The sequence below is a fragment of the Panulirus ornatus genome, chromosome 10 (genome assembly GCF_036320965.1).
Source record: "Panulirus ornatus isolate Po-2019 chromosome 10, ASM3632096v1, whole genome shotgun sequence".
NCBI classification, from domain to species: Eukaryota; Metazoa; Arthropoda; class Malacostraca; order Decapoda; family Palinuridae; genus Panulirus; species Panulirus ornatus.
The window spans coordinates 37475346-37490992 of record NC_092233.1 but is presented as its reverse complement, the minus strand read 5'-3'; the positions used below and the strand labels follow the sequence as shown (position 1 = coordinate 37490992).

Sequence of the window (15647 nt, the reverse complement as noted above, 5' to 3'; positions counted from 1 at the left end):
TTATATTATATTATATATTTATTTTTATTATATATATATCTTTTTTTTTCTTTCAAACTATTCGCCTTTTCCCGCTTAGCGGGGTGCGTTAAGAACAGAGGATGGGCCTTTGAGGGAATACCCTCACCTGGCCCAATTCTTTTTCCTTTTTTTGGGAAAAAAAAAAAAAAAGAGAGGGGAGGATTTCCAGCCCCCCCCTCCCCCCCTTTTAGTGCCCCTTTACGACACGCAGGGAATAGTGGGGGTATTCTTAATCCCCCATCCCCAGGGATAAATATTATATATAATATATATATATATATTATATTTATATATTTTTATATATATATTATTAATCATATTTCGCAGGTTAGAGAATTTTCCTGTTGTGGGTAAGGGGGACACATGAGGACTGAGGTTGACCTGGTTTTAAAAAAGAGGGGTGATGGTTTACCCGGTAACCTGAGGGGCTGATGGTTGACCTGGGACCTGAGGATGAGGTTGATGGTACAATGGGATGATGGTTTTACTGGTACACATGAGGACTGATGGTTGACCTGGTAACTGGGACTGAGGTTGCTGGTTTCCAGAGGATGAGGTTGCCTGGTACACCCCGGGATGTGGTTGACCCGGTACACATGAGGAGATGGGTTTACTGGTAAAAATGAGGGGGGGAGAAGATGGTTTTTGACCCGGTACACTGAGGACTGAGGTTGCCTGGTAACATGAGGAACCCGGAAAAAGGGGTGGTTGACCTGGTACACACGAGGACTGATGGTTGACCTGGTACCTGAGGATGTGGTTGCCCGGTACAATGAGGACTGATGGTTGACCCGGTACAACGGGATGATGGTTTATGATCCCTCCTGCTTCACCTTGACAGTTGTGGGATGTTATAACCAGACATTTAGTGTCACTTGCAGGTGTAGTTTTCTGTTGATGATGCCAAATTTCCTGAGTGTGTTTTTGGGCTGGGCCCTCTGACCCCCGTATGGGATATTGTGGCACCAGTACATAGACCCAGTAGTGGGTATATTGTGGACCAGTCAGTCATGACCCCCGTAATGGGATATTTGAGCACAGTACGTCATGCCCCGTTGGGTATATTGTGAGCACCAGTTTCAGTCATGACCCCCCGTAGTGGGGTATATTGGAGCACCAGTACAGTCATGACCCCCGGGAATGGGTTATTTTTGAGCACCAGTACGTCATGACCCCAGTAATGGGGTTTTGTGAGCCCGTCAGTATGACCCCCGTATTTGGGGTTTTGTGGCACCAGTACAGTATGACCCCCGTAATGGGTATATTGTGACACCAGTACAGTCATGCCCCCGTAGTGGGTTATTGTAGCACCAGAAGTCATGACCCCAGTAGTGGGTTATATTGGGACCAGTACAGTCGACCCCAGTAGTGGGGATATTGTGAGCACCAGTGTCATGACCCCTTTTAATGGGGATATTGTGGCACCAGTACAGTTTGCCCCAGTAATGGGTATATTGTGGCACCCGTACAGTCATGACCCAGTAGTGGGGATATTGTGAGACCGTACATCATGACCCCCTAAGGGGATATTTGGGGCCCGTACGTCTGACCCCAGTAATGGGTATATTGTGGGGCCCAGTACAGTTTTGACCCCCCGTGTGGGTTATTTTGAGCACCGTACAGTCTGACCCCAGTAGTGGGGATATTGTGACACCCGTCAGTCATGACCCCGTAATTGGGGTATATTGTGAGCACCAGTACAGTCATGACCCCAGTAGTGGGTTATTGTGAGACCAGTACAGTCATGACCCCGTGTGGGTATATTGTGAGCACCGTACGTCTTTACCCAGTAATGGGTATTTGTGAGCACCGTCAGTCATGACCCCAGTGTGGGTATTTGTGAGCACCAGTCAGTCGCCCCCGTAATGGGTATATTGTGACACCAGTAAGTCTGACCCCGTAGTGGGTATTTGTGAGCACCCGTACGTATGCCCGTAATGGGTATATTGTGAGACCAGTACAGAAAGACCCCAGTAATGGGGATATTGGGGCACCCGTCGTATGACCCCAGTATGGGTATTTGTGAGCACCAGTACAGTCAGACCCCCGAGTGGGTATATTGGAGCACCCGTACAGTCAGCCCAAAATAATGGGATATTTTGAGCCCCGTACAGCATGACCCCCTATGGGGTTTTTGTGAGCACCAGTTGTCAGACCCCGTTGGGGATATTGTGAGCACCAGTACAGTCTGACCCCCTATGGGGATATTTGAGCACCCTACAGTCATGACCCCGTATGGGTATTTTGTGAGCACCAGTACAGTCATGACCCCAGTAGTGGGTATATTGTGAGCACCAGTACAGTCATGACCCCAGTAATGGGTATATTGTGAGCACCAGTACAGTCATGACCCCAGTAGTGGGTATATTGTGAGCACCAGTACAGTCATGACCCCAGTAATGGGTATATTGTGAGCACCAGTACAGTCATGACCCCAGTAATGGGTATATTGTGAGCACCAGTACAGTCATGACCCCAGTAATGGGTATATTGTGAGCACCAGTACAGTCATGACCCCAGTAATGGGTATATTGTGAGCACCAGTACAGTCATGACCCCAGTAATGGGTATATTGTGAGCACCAGTACAGTCATGACCCCAGTAGTGGGTATATTGTGAGCACCAGTACAGTCATGACCCCAGTAATGGGTATATTGTGAGCACCAGTACAGTCATGACCCCAGTAATGGGTATATTGTGAGCACCAGTACAGTCATCATGTTACTGGGAGATGGATGGTGTCAGGTGTTATCATTTTGCGTGTGTTAACTGTGTTAGTGACAGAGAGACAGTAAGTAAGGTGTTGTTATCCAGACATACACTGTGTATGTAGGAGGCTCCGTCACGTGCATCATATTAACGTGCATGATGAACGTTTGTGATGGCTGCTGTGTTGAGTATGTGTATGTAGGAGGCTCCGTCACGTGCATCATATTCACGTGCATGATGAACGTTTGTGATGGCTGCCGTGTTGAGTATGTGTATGTAGGAGGCTCCGTCACCTGCATCATATTAACGTGCATCATAAACGTTTGTGATGGCTGCTGTGTTGAGGATGTGTATGTAGAGAGCTCCGTCACGTGCATCATATTACGTGCATGATGAACGTTTGTGATGGCTGCTGTGTTGAGGATGTGTATGTAGGAGGCTCCGTCACGTGCATCATATTAACGTGCATCATAAACGTTTGTGATGGCTGCTGTGTTGAGGATGTGTATGTAGGAGGCTCCGTCACGTGCATCATATTAACGTGCATCATAAACGTTTGTGATGGCTGCTGTGTTGAGGATGTGTATGTAGGAGGCTCCGTCACGTGCATCATATTAACGTGCATGATGAACGTTTGTGATGGCTGCTGTGTTGAGGATGTGTATGTAGGAGGCTCCGTCACGTGCATCATATTAACGTGCATGATGAACGTTTGTGATGGCTGCTGTGTTGAGGATGTGTATGTAGGAGGCTCCGTCACGTGCATCATATTCACGTGCATGATGAACGTTTGTGATGGCTGCTGTGTTGAGGATGTGTATGTAGGAGGCTCCGTCACGTGCATCATATTAACGTGCATCATAAACGTTTGTGATGGCTGCTGTGTTGAGGATGTGTATGTAGGAGACTCCGTCACGTGCATCATATTAACGTGCATGATGAACGTTTGTGATGGCTGCTGTGTTGAGGATGTGTATGTAGGAGGCTCCGTCACGTGCATCATATTAACGTGCATCATAAACGTTTGTGATGGCTGCTGTGTTGAGGATGTGTATGTAGGAGGCTCCGTCACGTGCATCATATTAACGTGCATGATGAACGTTTGTGATGGCTGCTGTGTTGAGGATGTGTATGTAGGAGGCTCCGTCACGTGCATCATATTAACGTGCATGATGAACGTTTGTGATGGCTGCTGTGTTGAGGATGTGTATGTAGGAGGCTCCGTCACGTGCATCATATTAACGTGCATGATGAACGTTTGTGATGGCTGCTGTGTTGAGGATGTGTATGTAGGAGGCTCCGTCACGTGCATCATATTAACGTGCATGCATGAAACGTTTGTGATGGCTGCTGTGTTGAGGATGTGTATGTAGGAGGCTCCGTCACGTGCATCATATTAACGTGCATGATGAACGTTTGTGATGGCTGCTGTGTTGAGGATGTGTATGTAGGAGGCTCCGTCACGTGCATCATATTCACGTGCATCATAAACGTTTGTGATGGCTGCTGTGTTGAGGATGTGTATGTAGGAGGCTCCGTCACGTGCATCATATTAACGTGCATCATAAACGTTTGTGATGGCTGCTGTGTTGAGGATGTTGTATGTAGGAGGCTCCGTCACTGCATCATATTAACGTGTATCATAAACGTTTGTGATGGCCTGCTGTGTTGAGGATGTGTATGTAGGAGACTCCGTCACGTGCATCATATTCACGTGCATGATGAACGTTTGTGATGGCTGCTGTGGTTGAGGATGTGTATGTAGGAGACTCCGTCACGTGCATCATATTCACGTGCATGATGAACGTTTGTGATGGCTGCTGTGTTGAGGATGTGTATGTAGGAGACTCCGTCACGTGCATCATATTAACGTGCATGATGAACGTTTGTGGTGGCTGCTGTGTTGAGATGTGTATGTAGGAGGCTCCGTCACGTGCATCATATTAACGTGCATGATGAACGTTTGTGATGGCTGCTGTGTTGAGTATGTGTATGTAGGAGGCTTCGTCACGTGCATGATGAACGTTGTGATGGCTGCTGTGTGAGGATGTGTATGTAGGAGACTCCGTCACGGTGCATCATATTAACGTGCATCATATTAACGTGCATGATGAACGTTTGTGATGGCTGCTGTGTTGAGAATGTGTATGTAGGAGCCTCCGTCACGTGCATCATATTCACGTGCATCATATTCACGTGCATCATATTAACGGCATCATAAACGTTTGTGATGGCTGCCGTGTTGAGTATGTGTATGTAGGAGCCTCCGTCACGTGCATCATAAACGTTGTGATGGCTGCTGTGTTGAGTATGTGTATGTAGGAGCCTCCGTCACGTGCATCATATTCACGTGCATCATATTAACGTGCATCATAAACGTTTGTGATGGCTGCCGTGTTGAGTATGTGTATGTAGGAGCCTCCGTCACGTGCATTCATATTCACGTGCATCATATTCACGTGCATCATATTCACGTGCATCATATTCACGTGCATCATATTCACGTGCATCATATTCACGTGCATCATATTAACGGCATCATAAACGTTTGTGATGGCTTGCTGTGTTGAGGATGTTGTATGTAGGAGGCTCCGTCACGTGCATCATAAACGTTGTGATGGCTGCTGGGTTGAGGATGTGTATGTAGGAGCCTCCGTCACGTGCATCATATAACGTGCATCATAACGTTTGTGATGGCTGCTGTGTTGAGAATGTGTATGTAGGAGACTCCGTCACGTGCATCATATTCACGTGCATCATATTCACGTGCATCATATTCACGTGCATCATATTCACGTGCATCATATTCACGTGCATCATATTCACGTGCATCATATTCACGTGCATCATATTCACGTGCATCATAAACGTTTGTGATGGCTGCTTGTGTTGAGGATGTGTAATGTAGGAGGCTCCGTCACGTGCAATCATATTCACGTGCATCATATTCACGTGCATCATATTCACGTGCATCATATTCACGTGCATCATATTCACGTGCATCATATTCACGTGCATCATATTCACGTGCATCATATTCACGTGCATCATATTCACGTGCATCATATAACGTGCATCATAACGTTTGTGATGGCTGCTGTGTTGAGTATGTGTATGTAGGAGGCTTCGTCACGTGCATCATATTCACGTGCATCATATTCACGTGCATCATATTCACGTGCATCATATTCACGTGCATCATATTCACGTGCATCATATTCACGTGCATCATATTAACGTGCATGATGAACGATTGTGATGGCTGCTGTTTGAGGATGTGTATGTAGGAGGCTTCGTCACGTGCATGATGAACGTTTGTGATGGCTTGCTGTGTTGAGGATGTTGTATGTAGGAGGCTTCGTCACGTGCATCATAAACTTTTGTGATGGCTGCTGTGTTGAGTATGTGTATGTAGGAGGCTCCGTCACTGCATCATATTCACGTGCATCATATTCACGTGCATCATAAACGTTTGTGATGGCTTGCTGTGTTGAGGATGTGTAATGTAGGAGGCTCCGTCACGTGCATTCATATTCACGTGCATCATATTCACGTGCATCATATTAACGTGCATGATGAACTTTGTGATGGCTGCTGTGTTGAGGATGTTATGTAGGAGGCTCCGTCACTGCATCATATTAACGTGCATCATAACGTTTGTGATGGCAGCTGTGTTGAGGATGTGTATGTAGGAGCTCCGTCACGTGCATTCATATTCACGTGCATGATGAACGTTGTGATGGCTGCTGTGTTGAGATGTGTATGTAGGAGGCTTCGTCACGTGCATGATGAACGTTTGTGATGGCAGCTGTGTTGAGGATGTGTATGTAGGAGGCTTCGTCACGTGCATCATATTCACGTGCATCATATTCACGTGCATCATATTCACGTGCATCATATTCACGTGCATCATATTCACGTGCATCATATTCACGTGCATCATATTACGTGCATGATGAACGATTGTGATGGCTGCTGTGTTGAGTATGTGTATGTAGGAGCTCCGTCACGTGCATCATATTCACGTGCATCATATTCACGTGCATCATATTCACGTGCATCATATAACGTGCATCATAAACTTTTGTGATGGCTGCTGTGTTGAGTATGTGTATGTAGGAGCCTCCGTCACGTGCATCATAAACGTTTGTGATGCTGCTGTGTTGAGGATGTTATGTAGGAGGCTCCGTCACGTGCATTCATATTCACGTGCATCATATAACGTGCATCATAAACTTTTGTGATGGCTGCTGTGTTGAGTATGTGTATGTAGGAGCCTCCGTCACGTGCATCATATTCACGTGCATCATATTCACGTGCATCATATTCACGTGCATCATATTCACGTGCATCATATTCACGTGCATCATATTCACGTGCATCATATTCACGTGCATCATATTCACGTGCATCATATTCACGTGCATCATATTCACGTGCATCATATTCACGTGCATCATATTCACGTGCATCATATTCACGTGCATCATATTCACGTGCATCATATTCACGTGCATCATATTCACGTGCATCATATTCACGTGCATCATATTAACGTGCATCATAAACTTTTGTGATGGCTGCTGTGTTGAGTATGTGTATGTAGGAGCCTCCGTCACGTGCATCATATTCACGTGCATCATATTCACGTGCATCATAAACGTTTGTGATGGCAGCTGTGTTGAGGATGTGTAATGTAGGAGGCTCCGTCACGTGCATCATATTCACGTGCATCATATAACGTGCATCATAACGTTTGTGATGGCTGCTGTGTTGAGATGTGTATGTAGGAGCCTCCGTCACGTGCATCATATTCACGTGCATCATATTCACGTGCATCATAAACTTTTGTGATGGCTGCTGTGTTGAGGATGTGTAATGTAGGAGGCTCCGTCACGTGCATTCATATTCACGTGCATCATATAACGTGCATCATAACGTTTGTGATGGCTGCTGTGTTGAGATGTGTATGTAGGAGGCTTCGTCACGTGCATCATATTCACGTGCATCATATTCACGTGCATCATATTCACGTGCATCATATTCACGTGCATCATATTCACGTGCATCATATTCACGTGCATCATATTCACGTGCATCATATTCACGTGCATCATATTAACGTGCATCATAAACTTTTGTGATGGCTGCTGTGTTGAGGAAGTGTATGTAGGAGCTCCGTCACGTGCATCATATTCACGTGCATCATATTCACGTGCATCATATTAACGTGCATCATAAACTTTTGTGATGGCTGCTGTGTTGAGTATGTGTATGTAGGAGCCTCCGTCACGTGCATTCATATTCACGTGCATCATATTCACGTGCATGATGAACGATTGTGATGGCTGCTGTGTTGAGATGTGTATGTAGGAGACTCCGTCACGTGCATCATATTCACGTGCATCATATAACGTGCATCATAAACGTTTGTGATGGTGCTGTGTTGAGGATGTTGTATGTAGGAGGCTCCGTCACGTGCATCATATTCACGTGCATCATATTCACGTGCATCATATTCACGTGCATCATATTCACGTGCATCATATTCACGTGCATCATATAACGTGCATGATGAACGTTTGTGATGGCAGCTGTGTTGAGGATGTGTAATGTAGGAGGCTCCGTCACGTGCATTCATATTCACGTGCATCATATTCACGTGCATGATGAACGTTTGTGATGGCAGCTGTGTTGAGGATGTGTATGTAGGAGGACTCCGTCACGTGCATTCATATTCACGTGCATCATATAACGTGCATCATAACGTTTGTGATGGCTGCAGTGTTGAGGATGTGTATGTAGGAGCTCCGTCACGTGCATCATATTCACGTGCATGATGAACGATTGTGATGGCTGCTGTGTGAGGATGTGTATGTAGGAGCCTCCGTCACGTGCATCATATAACGTGCATGATGAACGTTTGTGATGGCTGCAGTGTTGAGGATGTGTATGTAGGAGGCTTCGTCACGTGCATCATATTAACGTGCATGATGAACGATTGTGATGGCTGCTGGGTTGAGGATGTGTATGTAGGAGCCTCCGTCACGTGCATCATATTCACGTGCATCATATTCACGTGCATCATATTCACGTGCATCATATAACGTGCATCATAAACGTTTGTGATGCTGCTGTGTTGAGATGTGTATGTAGAGGCTCCGTCACGTGCATCATATTCACGTGCATCATATTCACGTGCATCATATTAACGTGCATCATAAACGTTTGTGATGGCTGCTGTGTTGAGGATGTGTATGTAGAGGCTCCGTCACGTGCATCATATTAACGTGCATGATGAACGTTGTGATGGCTGCTGTGTTGAGGATGTTGTATGTAGGAGGCTTCGTCACGTGCATGATGAACGATTGTGATGGCTGCTGTGTTGAGATGTGTATGTAGGAGCTCCGTCACGTGCAATCATATTCACGTGCATCATATAACGTGCATGATGAACGATTGTGATGGCTGCTGTTTGAGGATGTGTATGTAGGAGCCTCCGTCACGTGCATCATATAACGTGCATGATGAACGTTGTGATGGCTGCTGTGGTTGAGGATGTGTAATGTAGGAGGCTCCGTCACGTGGCATCATATTAACGTGCATCATAAACGTTTGTGATGGCAGCTGTGTTGAGGATGTTGTATGTAGGAGGCTTCGTCACGTGCATCATATTAACGTGCATCATATTAACGTGTATCATAAACGTTTGTGATGCTGCTGTGTTGAGGAAGTGTATGTAGGAGCTCCGTCACGTGCAATCATATTCACGTGCATCATATTCACGTGCATCATATTCACGTGCATCATATTCACGTGCATCATATTCACGTGCATCATATTCACGTGCATCATATTCACGTGCATCATATTCACGTGCATCATATTAACGTGCATCATAAACGTTTGTGATGGCTGCCGTGTTGAGTATGTGTATGTAGGAGCCTCCGTCACGTGCATCATAAACGTTGTGATGGCTGCTGTGTTGAGAATGTGTATGTAGGAGCCTCCGTCACGTGCATCATATTCACGTGCATCATATTCACGTGCATCATATTCACGTGCATCATATTCACGTGCATGATGAACGTTTGTGATGGCTGCTGTGTTGAGATGTGTATGTAGGAGCCTCCGTCACGTGCATTCATATTCACGTGCATCATATTCACGTGCATCATATTCACGTGCATCATATTAACGGCATCATAAACGTTTGTGATGGCTTGCTGTGTTGAGGATGTGTATGTAGGAGCTCCGTCACGTGCAATCATATTCACGTGCATCATATTCACGTGCATCATATTCACGTGCATCATATTCACGTGCATCATATTCACGTGCATCATATTCACGTGCATCATATAACGTGCATCATATTCACGTGCATCATATTCACGTGCATCATATTCACGTGCATCATATTCACGTGCATCATATTCACGTGCATCATATTCACGTGCATCATATTCACGTGCATCATATTCACGTGCATCATATTCACGTGCATCATATTCACGTGCATCATATTCACGTGCATCATATTAACGGCATCATAAACGTTTGTGATGGCTTGCTGTGTTGAGGATGTTATGTAGGAGGCTCCGTCACGTGCATTCATATTCACGTGCATCATATAACGTGCATCATATTAACGTGCATCATAAACGTTGTGATGGCTGCTGTTTGAGGATGTGTATGTAGGAGGCTTCGTCACGTGCATCATATTCACGTGCATCATATTCACGTGCATCATATAACGTGCATCATAAACGTTTGTGATGGCAGCTGTGTTGAGGATGTGTATGTAGAGACTCCGTCACGTGCATCATAAACGTTTGTGATGGCTGCCGTGTTGAGTATGTGTATGTAGGAGCCTCCGTCACGTGCATCATATTCACGTGCATCATATAACGTGCATCATAAACGTTGTGATGGCTGCTGTGTTGAGATGTGTATGTAGAGGCTCCGTCACGTGGCATCATATTAACGTGCATGATGAACGTTTGTGATGGCAGCTGTGTTGAGGATGTGTATGTAGGAGACTCCGTCACGTGCATTCATATTCACGTGCATGATGAACGATTGTGATGGCTGCTGTGTTGAGTATGTGTATGTAGGAGGCTCCGTCCACGTGCATCGTATATTCAGAAGACTTTCCATAACGTATCTCTTTCAGATCTGTCATATGCTTTTCCCAGATCCATAGATGGCACGTTTATGTTATGTTGTTATTTCTCTTACGTATTCCATAAAGCAAACACCTGATCCACACATCCTCTACAACTCCTGAGACGACATTGTTCATCCCTAGTCTCATGCCACGTACATGTCTTCACCCTCTCAGTGATCCTTCTCCCGTACAGCTTACCAGGTACACTCAGCAAACTTACGCCTCTGTAGTTCGAACACTCACACTTGTCCCCTTTATCTTTATACCATGACGCTTTACGAGCATATCCGCCAGTCCTCTGCCACCTCGCCATGATTCGTACCTACACTAAAAATCTTGACTAACCAATCATAAACACGTCATCCCCTTTCTTAATAGTTTCAACTACAGTACCATCCACTCCAGCCGCCTTGCCACGTTTCACCTGAGGCAAGACTTTCACCACCTCTCCACCATACCATTTTTCATAACTCTCTCACTTCACATGTTCTCTGACCCAAACATCCTATTTCTGCCTATTTCAAACACATTAAATGATTCTTCAAATTACTCCTTCCATTTCCCTCTAACCTCATCACTTTTTGTAACTACTTCCCCATTTGCCCCTTCACCCATGTTCTCTTGTTTGTGTCGCAATATTAACCTCCTTCCCACACAGCTTATTCTCTCAGAAGTTTACTGATCATCATTCTTGCCAACTCGTATTTGCCATCTTAATATATCCGCGCCTTTTTCTTGACCTCCTGTCACTTTCTCTTGTACATCTCCCAATCATTGCATTCCTTTCTTTAAGATATCCATATTCCTGTCTTTTCTCTTTCACAAACAACTTCATCATCCCACCATTCACTATCCTTTCTCACCAGCCCTCATCCCACATTCCATTCACTTCTCTTGCACATGCCTATCACAGCTTCCCTACATCCCTCCCATTCCTCACCTACTCTCCTCACTTCTTTTAATCTCATTTTTTGCCATTCTACGCTCAATCTCTCCTGGCAATTCTTCGTACAATAGTCTTTTCCTCGCTCACTTAATTTCCCCATCCTCTTCTCACCCATATCGTTTCCTATTTTCCGAAAACCAATACAAATCTTCACCCTCGTAATGATCAGACATATCACCAGCTGCACCTATCACCACATCCACATCCAAGATTACTTTCCACGTCCGCTCGCTTATCACTTAGTTTGTAATCCAATAATTCCCGCTGGCCTGCTGGCATACGTATACTTGTGTATGTCCGTCTTTATACGTCAGGTATCCCAGTCATCAGTCCTTACTCAGCACACAACTCCCAAAACTTGCCTTTCATGATCTCATATTTACCCACATCAATCTACACCTCACTTCATTACATTCACACCCTCCCACAACTCCTGCTTCAGCAGCATTGCAACAGTAACTGCCATGGTACTGGACCAGTCAATTGTGCTGGGGGTGTTGGTATCTGGCAGACCATTGTTGTTGATAATTGATGGATCCTATAGTTGATATCTGGTCGACAGTACAGTTGATGTCAAGTCGCTGATGCCTTTTGGTCCACGATTGATGTCTGTTGTATTATACAATTGATGTCTCTTGGACCCAACAGATGATTTTGATGGATGGTACAATTGATGTATGGTAGACCAGTAGACCATACTGTTAATGTCTGGTACACTGTACTGTTGATTTCTTGTGGAACTACAGTTGATGTCTGGTTGGTCATTCTTTTGATAACTGGTGGACCGTATCATTGATGGTTGGTGCCTTGTACACTTGATGTCTGCTGGACCGTACAGTTGAAGTGTGGTAGACCATACCGTTGATAATGGTTGATATCTGATTGATTATATCACCGTAGAGTGTGTATCAAGCGTCGAGTTGACATAAGTCGTCGGTAGTTTATGTTTGATAACTACATGTGTCTGGTGTACAGTTAGTCTGGTGTACCTACCATACAGGCGGTGGAGGGAGGACCTTTCTTGTACAAGGGACCAGAGGAACCTTCCTCCTCCTGCTGATGATGATGATGATGGTGTATTGTCCTGGATCACTGGCAACAGACAGTTTAGAGTCATCCTGTGAAGACCATTGCTCCCTCCAGAACGTACCTGGTGTGTGCCGTCCCAGGCGTTCGTGTCATAAAGCCGCACCATGGTAATGTTAAAGGTAACATGTACATGTTATGGCGACCGTGTGGACGATAAGTCAAACAGTCCTTGGCCGGATGTTGGGGTGGCTGCCAGTTGGTGTAGGTCCGACGGCTGACACACCAGCAGGAAGCCTCTGGTTTATCTTAACATCTTGTGCGTTGCACAGTGACCTGCATCACGACTCGCATCCTGCCTGGTAACAAACATCATGGTAAGTTCATTATCCTCATCTTGTGATCCGTTCCTGTATCTGGTTGTGTTGGCACTTGATGAGTGAGGCACATCATGTGGTCCAATAGGGTCATGTTGATGAGTGAGGCTCATCATGTGGTCCAGTAGGGTCATGGTGATGAGTGAGGCACATCATGTGGTCCAATAGGGTCATGGTGATGAGTGAGGCACATCGTGTGGTTCAGTCGGGTCATGGTGATAAGTAAGGCACATCATGTGGTCCAGTAGGGTCATGTTGATGAGTGAGGCACATCATGTGGTCCAGTAGGGTCATGTTGATGAGTGAGGCACATCATGTTGTCCAGTAGGGTCATGTTGATAAGTGGGGCACATCATGTGATTCACTAGGGTCATGGTGATAAGTGAGGCACATCATGTGGTCCAGTAGGGTCATGGTGATAAGTGAGGCACATCATGTGGTCCAGTAGGGTCATGTTGATAAGTGAGGCACATCATGTGGTCCAGTAGGGTCATGGTGATGAGGGGCACATAATGTGGTCCAGTAGGGTCATGTTGATAAGTGAGGCACATCATGTGGTCCAGTAGGGTCATGGTGATGAGTGAGGCACATCATGTGATTCACTAGGGTCTTGGTGATAAGTGAGGCACACATGTTGTCCAGTAGGGTCATGTTGATAAGTGAGGCACATCATGTGGTCCAGTAGGGTCATGGTGATGAGTGACGCACTTCATATGGTCCAGTAGAGTCATGGTGATGAGTGAGGCACATCATGTGGTCCAGTAGGGTCATGGTGATGAGTGACGCACTTCATATGGTCCAGTAGAGTCATGGTGATGAGTGAGGCACATCATGTGGTCCAGTAGGGTCATGTTGATAAGTGAGGCACATCATGTGGTCCAGTAGGGTCATGTTGATGAGTGAGGCACATCATGTGGTCCAGTAGGGTCATTTTGATGAGAGGCGCATCATGTGGTCCAGTAGAGTCATGGTGATGAGTGAGGCACATCATGTGGTTCAGTAGGGTCATGTTGATAAGTGAGGCACATCATGTGGTCCAGTAGGTTCATGTTGATGAGTGAGGCACATCATGTGGTCCAGTAGGGTCATGTTGATGAGTGAGGCACATCATGTTGTCCAGTAGGGTCATGTTGATGAGTGAGGCGCATCATGTGGTTCAGTAGGGTCATGTTGATGAGTGAGGCACATGTGGTCCAGTAGGGTCATTTTGATGAGTGAGGCGCATCATGTGGTCCAGTCGGGCCATGTTGATGAGTAAGGCACATCATGTGGTCCAGTAGGGTCATGTTGATGAGTGAGACACATCATGTGGTCCAGTAGGGTCATGTTGATGAGTGAGGCACATCATGTTGTCCAGTAGGGTCATGTTGATAAGTGGGGCACATCATGTGGTCCAGTAGGGTCATGTTGATGAGGGGTACATCATGTGGTCCAGTAGCGTCATGTTGATGAGTGAGACACATTATGTGGTCTAGTAGAGTCATGTTGGTGAGGCACATCATGTGATCCAGTAGGGTTATGTTGATGAGTGATGCACATCATGTGGTCCAGTAGGGTCATGTTGATGAGGGGCACATTATGTGGTCTAGTAGAGTCATGTTGGTGAGTGAGGCACATCATGTGGTTCAGTAGGGTCATGTTGATGAGTGAGGGACATCATGTGATCCAGTAGGGTCATGTTGATGAGTGAGGCACATCATGTGGTCCAGTAGGGTCGTGTTGATGAGTGAGGCACATCATGCTGTCCAGTAGGGTCATGTTGATGAGTTAGGCACATTATGTGGTCCAGTAGGGTCATGTTGATGAGTGAGGTGCATCATGTGGTCCAGTAGGGTCATGTTGATGAGTGAGGTGCATCATGTGGTCCAATAGGGTCATGTTGATGAGTGAGGTACATCATGTGGTTCAGTTGGGTCATGTTATGAGTGAGGCACATCATGTGGTCCAGTAGGGTCATGTTGATGAATGAGGCTTATTATGTGGTCCATTATGGTCATGTTGATGAGTGAGGCACATCATGTGGTCCGGTAGGATCATGATGAGTGAGGCACATCATGTGGTCCTGTAGGATCATGATGAGTGAGGCACACCGTGTGATCCAGTCGGGTTATGTTGATGAGTGAGGCAAATCATGTGGTCTAGTAGGGTCATTTTGATGAGTGAGGCACATCATGTGGTTCAGTAGGGTGATGTTGATGAGTGAGGCGCATGTGGTCCAGTATGATCATGTTGATGAGAGGCACATCATATGGTCCAGTAGGGTCATGTTCATGAGACACACATCATGTGGTCCACTAGGGTCATGTTGATGAGGGAGGCACATTATATGGTCCAGTAGGGTCATGTGTATTAGTGAGGCGCATCATGTGGTTCAGTAGGGTCATGTTGATGAGTGAGG

At 45.8% G+C, this 15647-nt stretch overlaps 1 protein-coding gene across 4 annotated transcripts in view; it reads left to right on the top strand.

Moving 5' to 3' along the window:
* Nucleotides 1–15647, top strand: part of LOC139750907 (protein brunelleschi-like) — a 459160-nt gene that overhangs the window by 274031 nt on the left and 169482 nt on the right. The window contains exon 1 of one of the 4 annotated variants that reach the window (XM_071665795.1): nucleotides 13121–13249. The exons of the other annotated variants lie outside the window; for them this stretch is intronic. The gene's annotated coding sequence lies outside the window, so the exon portion shown is untranslated. Of the gene's footprint in view, nucleotides 1–13120; nucleotides 13250–15647 lie in introns of those variants that run through there. 4 annotated transcript variants of the gene reach the window in all.